The following is a 7362-nucleotide window of genomic DNA, read 5'->3' on the forward strand; positions in this document are numbered from 1 at the left end:
TTTTAACTATCCTACCGTATTGTTGTACAATTATTAGACCCTGTTAAGAACTATTGACATACAGCCCATTATCTTTATGCCTTTAATTTGCTATTGCTGTGCTACAAAAACTCAAGGTTGCATTTCTCTATTTCAATGTTTGTGTCAAGACTGACTGGCTTGCTTTACTTTCATTTGATTTAATACAATTCAGGGTTTATTCTGTGCCTATATCCTGCCTTACCCGTGCCTAGTTGGTCCTGTCTTCTATTATGAACTTTATTCTTGTTTTTATGCTTGTGGAGCGTCTAGCTTACATGTGTTGGAGTTTTATTATCAAAGCCTTAGAACTTTTTTGACACCACTTAAGTGCCTTTGTCTTAATAACGAGTCTTTATCTTGACAGTAGGCCTATGGGTAAGAAAGAAATTTATATTTGGTTGAATAGCGATACTGGTCTATTATTTTCTGGTGTTTCCAGGTCAGTAGCCTATGGCAGGCTAATTATTGTCTTGGATGGGCTATTTATAATGATTTGAATCTCTATACAGTGACATAAATTGTGATGGATGCAGTTAGGTGTGTGGTGGTTGACTTTGGCTGAAAACCTCACTGGAAATTTGTCAGCACCCCCAATTCAAAATATGTTCCTGTGGCTGTGCTACTGTGTGTCCATTAGGGACAGTGGTTTTGAAACTTCAGTCTGTCAAATAGGGTGCTCCAATCCAAGCAGTTCTCACTCCCAACCTGTCAAATACTGACGCTTGTTCAACAGATCTCAGCGTCAGATAGGATGCAAAAATCCCCTTTTCAGCATCTGTATGGAACACACCAATTGTAGCGAGTAGTATGAAAGAAATGCCACTTAGGAAGGAAGGTTGGGGTGGTGGATGGGTCAAACAACACAGGACCTTCACCCAGGAGACCATGGTCTGTGTCCTGTTCTTGTCCGGCGTGTCTCAGAAACACACATTTTGTAACCCCACCCACAATCTTCTCCTAAACCTACCTGTCCCCTTCTTGTTCCCGTTGTCAATCAGTATGTCCCAACCCACAGCGTCAAAAGTGACGTCAAGAGTCCCGACGCTAAAGGAGAGTCTTTGAATAACAAACACCAAAAGCACATGACCAAGTGTGCGTGTTTCACGCAATGAGAGTGTGAATGTGTGGGTAAAACAGCTGGACACTGTAGTCCAGGTAGCGGATTAACACTACTGCGTGCTGTGAGACAACATTACTGTGTGTTCATTAGAGACAGTGGTTTTGAAACTCTAGTGTGTAAGTCAGACAAGTATTAACAGCATCAACGGTAGCGAGTCGATATGAAATCCTCATAAAGAAGTAGGTTGGTGCGGTAGATGGCTCAAAACCCCCAGGATTTTCACCCAGGAGACCGGGGTTCGTTTCCTGTTGTTCTCCCGCATGTCACTGCAATGTACATTTTGTAACCCCGCCCACAAACTTTACCTAACCTTAACTGTCCCGTTCTTGTGCCGTATGTCAGTTGAACGCACACAAACCATGAAAAAGTGACGCCAAGAGTTCCAACCAAGCTTACCGAAAAATAACGCCAAATGAAGGCTCATTAATAACTGCCAAAGACTCCTCACCAAGCGTCACTTTGGGACCTGCTGGTAGGGAGAATGTGTTGTCCAGTCCCTTTCTTTCCCTTGTGCCATTTTGTGTCTCTCACCTAAGTATGTAAATCCTCTTCTAAACATTAAATGATGAAAACCGCCCGATTACACCGTACGATTTTACTTTCCTTACCACTTGTACTTTCTCGGTTGTGACATGTGACACAAAACATAACTTGTTAGTCATGAAATAATTGCTCTAAGATTCCCAAATTGAAAGGGAAATGTTTTAAGGGAATACGATTTTGGACTGTTTGGGAATTTCTATAGTACAGTTACAGGTAATTTATATTACGTTGTATCTATGGACCCATGTTAGCTGTTTTTAGATAGGGTGTCATAGCTGGTTTGGTTTAAGTCATTCAGTCATGTTTCAGCTCATAGATTCAGACATGAAGGTTTATTAGCACAACAAAACAGGCAAATATGAGCCAACATAAGCCCGCTGCTTTTCACAATGATCCATTCAGTGCTGCATGCTGGATGCCAGAGGAAACATTAGCTTTCTGTGGCAGCGCAGCATTCGTCCACCTCGTTAAAGACAAGCTGCTCGGACGGCGGGACACAAACCTCATGCAGGAGTTCCAATTTGCCCGGAGGCAGGTGAGCCCCGCGGTGCAGGTGAGCCCCACAGTGCAGCTCGTCCACAGGGCTCCGTGGCCTCGACTTCATTCATCACTGGGCTGACACATTCCTGCTGTCTGCCCGAGGCTCACATTCACACGCACACACAAACAGCAGGCTGTTGTACTCCCACACAGTGCCATGCGGTCAGACTGACAACCCTGCTCACCCCAAACACAGAGTCCATTCTGTTTGTAAGCCAGAGGTGATCAACACTGGGAATCATGTCAGTGGTTTTTCAGGAGATAAATGGTTTAAGAGTTATGAAACATACAGATTTCTGCAGATGCCAAAACTGAAAAATTAGCTGAATGATAATGTAAACCTTATAATGTGACACAAACACTGACAGGACCTAGGGCTCAATTCCTTGTGCCAAGTTGTATAGGTGTTGAACATATTGTTTGGAGGCTTCAGTAGCAACAATGTTGGGAAAAACAATCCAGTGCTACCTTGATTTTTCACATTCTCACTCCTATCTCGTAAAATATGGACGCTTGGTCAGGTGCCTTTGTCGTTGTTATTGACGCTAAAAGTCTCCTTTAGCGTCATATCACACGCTATACCTAAATGCCCTTGGTCAGGACTATTGTCGTCCCTTTTGACGCTGTTAGGTTTAGGGAAAGGTCGTGGGTGAGCTAATGGTTCCGTGACTCGTGGGAATGGGACGGTTAAGGACAGACACGGGACTCGAACCCCGCTCTTCTGTGTTTCAAAAGTCTAAGTCTGGCCTAAAAGCACTTTTACGGAGTACAGCAGTGGTGTCAGTCTCATTTTAGGTCATGGGCCACATACACCTAATTTGTTCTCTAGTAGGCCAGACCAGTAAACCACTTCAGAAAGATCAGAAAGATCAGAAAGTGTATCTGCCCCTTCTTGTTTTCTCACGGACATGGGAGAGAGGGGTAATGTTCCAAGAAAAAACATTTTCAAACAAATTTGGAATTTGTGTTAATTCTCTGCAATTTTCACACTTTGCAAAGTCATCCGTGCATGGGCCTCACTGGACCTTTAGGTGGGCTGGTTCTGGCCCACGGCCCATATATCTGACTCCCCTGGAGTACAGGAACCATTCACACACATTCTTACACTGGTAGTCTAAAGCCTCATTCTCACCAAGTAGTGGGAACAGTCCACCTGTAACCAGTTCTACTAACAACTCTTCCCCCAAAACCGCTTTTGTCATTTGCATTCACACTGGCCAAGTGGCCATAGGGTCTGGAAGGAGGGGTGACGGAAGCACAGCATCGGTCTTTATAGTGTCGTAGAATTAGTTGGTTGAATGTTTGTCTTATGAGTTAGCTTACGTAGGCGAATTGTTACATTTTGTGTCTCAGACGTTGCTAGGTCACTAAGGGTTCCTATGCGGAAAAGGGAAGAGACCCTGCCCTGAAGTAGGAGCTGAAAGAGTTACAGGAACTGTGGCTAGAGGAACTTAATAATCCCCAAATTGGTCCAGTCGGAACACAATTAAAAAAAAAAAGGTTGTAGGAACCTTGCATTAGTTTTGTGATTGCTGCTGCTATTTATTTAATACTTAACAACTTTCCTGAACTGTTACCACAGTTAACCCAGCATCTGTCTGTGTGGGCTATACAATTAACACATTTGTTGTTGCTTTGGCACAAAATGCATACAACGTTTAAAAGGCTTGAACTTATTTTACACACAAGCTCAACCAAGACCCAAAACAATAGATATTTACAGACAAATTTGCAAATGCTTTCACACTGTATGTCAGAACAGAAAACGTCATGTTCTAAACCTAACTTATTGGCTAAAGTCAAATACAGTCTATCAAATGCAGTATATCCCTTGCATTTGACATGTATTCCATTGTTACTCTAAATGAGAGAAACAGCTGATTGAAGTTATGCAAATAGATCAATCACAGCTGATTCCCATCTAGGAAACACACTCAGCTTTTGAGGTTCTTTCAATCACATGACCATCTGTTTTTATTCTTTATACGTTACCCTGAGTGAGTGTTGTACTTTGAGAGAAATACTGGAACCAAAGTCAAATTCCTTGTTTGTTTATGCAAACCTGGCCAAAGCGGATTCTGATTCTGATACGTTACAGTAGTGCGTCCTGTAAAAGAGGAGCTATTTGGGCGGATGTTGTGTTGAAAAGGAACAATCCAGTAAAGATGAACACAAAGAAAGGAGAGGAAGACGAGTACCAGGACAATTCTGTCTCTGTTTCCCCTTTTTTTCATAAACCGTGCATTCTATAAAGCAGCGCTGAGATGGCTCGTTCATTTCTGTGTCATATTTCTGCAACAAAAGAAACAAAATGCAGCATTTACTTAACCCAAGGAAATAAAAATGCAGAGGCTTTAAGAGAAACTGCAGTGTAAAACACCATCTATGGTCAATACAACATACTTTTATCTATTGTATAAGGGCAGAGCTGAAACCTATAAAATGAAGCAGTTTCTCTAAATCCACCTGATATTAATGTTTTTATGAAGTTGGGCTATGATTGAGTAAATATTCCTGTTAGAATGAACATTTGGAAGAACTATTTGATTTTGAGACATGTTAGTTTGAGACATTTGTTTGCATGCTTGGGAGACTTAGTGTGTTGTGTTAGCGGATTACTGGATTTTGAGTTAAGTTTACAATGTGGGAATTTGAGTATAAAGTCAACCGTTTTTCCAGTTGTGTGTTGTAGGTGTGTTGGTGTGTTAAGATTTTTGGAAAATTGTTCGAAGTATTACCTTAAGGATCCAACTTTACAGGCCTGGTTTTAGTGTTTGATTGTGCTCACAGTTGCCAGCAAAGAAGCCTGAACTACTTCTCATACCTGGAAGTGTCAATTATGTCCAAAACCTTGTTGTCTTTAAGCATTTAATTGTCCTGTTCCTGCCATATTTGATCCTTTACTGTTTGCAGTGCACAGCAGCATGCATCCACTGTGCTCCACATGGAACTGGAAGTGTAAAGTGTGACAGCGATGTGGCAAAGTCAACTACTCAAAACATGACAAAGTACCTAAGCTCAACAGTGTACTGTGTTAAAGATTTTTTTTTTTTAAACCACCCAAACGACCTGCTCCATTCCGGTGTAGCAGTTTGGCATTGAGGAACATGTTCAATTTTTTCTGACCAACGAGCAGGGAGGAAACGGAGTGTTACTTCCTGTTTTCAGGTTATTGGCTTGTACACAAAGGGAAAGGCAGATGCTTTGGCACATGTTCTACAAGCAGCATGTGGAAACAGTGTGTTTGTGTGTGTGTGTGTGTGTGTGTGTGTGTGTGTGTGTGTGTGTGTGTGTGTGTGAGTGTGAGTGTGTGTGTGTGAGAGAGAGAGTGAGAGCACTGTGGAAGACGGATGAGTGTGTGAATTCATCTGACTTCCTGCGTACCAGTCAGCTGGAAGCTTTTGACTTGATTAAAGCCTTTGTCTGTCTCTCTGTGTGTGTGTGTGTGTGTGTGTGTGTGTGTGTGTGTGTGTGTCTGTGTACAGTAAGTGTGTCTGAGTTACAAACCAGATGCTGCTTGCTGTGAGAGACAAGACTGTCTGGCACAAAGAGATGCACGCCACCTGGACGAGACAGAGAGAGACGGCGTGTCACAAACAATTTTTCCACAACCACGACATCCTAAAATGCAAAAAAACACAAAAAAACAGCATGGACTGAGAGAAGTTTGTGTTTCCATCAGGAAAGACCAGGTGGATACAGGAAGTGGTTTGGCTTTGAAGTCAACGAAACGAGGAAGAAGATTGAACATAGCTCCTCTTGGTGCTATAACATGTGTAAAGTTTCAAGATGGTCTACCTGTTTGAACCTCACGCCGGGTTCCGCCAGGAGGCAGCGGGATGGCCACCGTTGTCTCACGGAGACACGGAGACGGCCGTCTCAGAGGTCAGAGGTCGGAGGGGCTCAGTGGAAGACCAGCCCGCTTACAATCTGAAACGAGAGTTTCAGGGTCCTGTCTTAACCAGGTGTCAGTAAGACCCTCAGTCAGACTGAAAAGGATGCTGTCGTGCACTAAAAAGCATACATATCAGAATGGTAAGAGTAGTTACCACTTTTTCTTTATTCATGTTGTTTTTTAGCTTGTTGCCCTATAATTGGTAGTGGTTGAGTGCTACAATGACGGTGTATTTTCCCTTTCTGTACTCTGCGTTGGTAGGTGCAAGATTTCTTTGCAGGTGTTTTGCCAAAATCGTTGCCCCTTCGAAGAGTGTTGCCTATTGCAGACAAACTGTGCAGAGAAAAGTCAGCATAGTCAAGGCCTGATATTTTAGGGGACATAAACATAAGAAAAACCCATTTTTGAGTGTTGGGGGACTATAACCCTCATGTTAACCTCGAGTTAAATTGACCCGTTTTCCTACATCAGTGTTCTTTTTAATTACCCAAAACTTGATTGATTCCACACAACGCTCTTTGGCAAGTACAAATTTCTACTTTCCTGAATTTTGGGGAGTCGTGTGCAATTTTACAGCATTTGAAAAAGTGGAAGTGGTTTTGAAGTAGTATTGAGTAAAAGTTGAAATATTCCAGTCTGTGATTATCAACATACATTCCTTTAATTTTAGTCTGAACAATTCCTAATTTCTGCTGAATTTCAATTTTGACGGGAAGACAACACAAGGGTTCAAATGTTGTACTTTTGAAGACACAATGAGATTAATACACATAGATCCGGAGCGCAAAACTCTGTGAGCTAAATGCATTTATTATGATAATAAAGGACACACAAGGAAATGCACCTCACTTCTGGGAACCCCGCTATCTCCCCATTGGCCAGCAGACCTGGCGTCCCCAGACAGTTGGACTCTCTGGAGCTTGCCAGATCACATAGCAGCCTACAGCAGATATCAATCAAGAAAAAACACGCAAAAACACACTTGGTTTTCACATTTGATTGTAAGTTTAAAAAGAGACTTTCCAGGTACCTTGCTCAGCGCTTGACTGCAGCGTCACACTACTAATATTTACTGTCTTTACCTTTCTAATGGAAACAGGTTTTTGGTTAATGAAAACAAATGGTAGCGCTGGGTATACTTCAAGGGGCCTGGGAGATTAGGTCATTTACAACAAAAGTGTGTGTGTGTGTGTGTGTGTGTGTGTGTGTGTGTGTGTGTGTGTGTGTGTGTGTGTGTGTGTGT

General features: G+C 42.4%; 1 long non-coding RNA gene across 1 annotated transcript in view; it reads left to right on the plus strand.

Annotated features, from left to right (window-relative positions):
* Nucleotides 1-63: 63 nt before the first annotated feature.
* LOC117958215 overlaps nucleotides 64-7362 on the plus strand; it is a 20419-nt gene continuing 13120 nt past the window's right edge. The window contains exons 1-2 of the long non-coding RNA XR_004659668.1: nucleotides 64-137; nucleotides 4223-4230. This is a non-coding gene — a long non-coding RNA (uncharacterized LOC117958215). The remainder of the gene's footprint in view (nucleotides 138-4222; nucleotides 4231-7362) is intronic.

Source organism: Etheostoma cragini, chromosome 15, assembly GCF_013103735.1.
Source record: "Etheostoma cragini isolate CJK2018 chromosome 15, CSU_Ecrag_1.0, whole genome shotgun sequence".
NCBI classification, from domain to species: Eukaryota; Metazoa; Chordata; class Actinopteri; order Perciformes; family Percidae; genus Etheostoma; species Etheostoma cragini.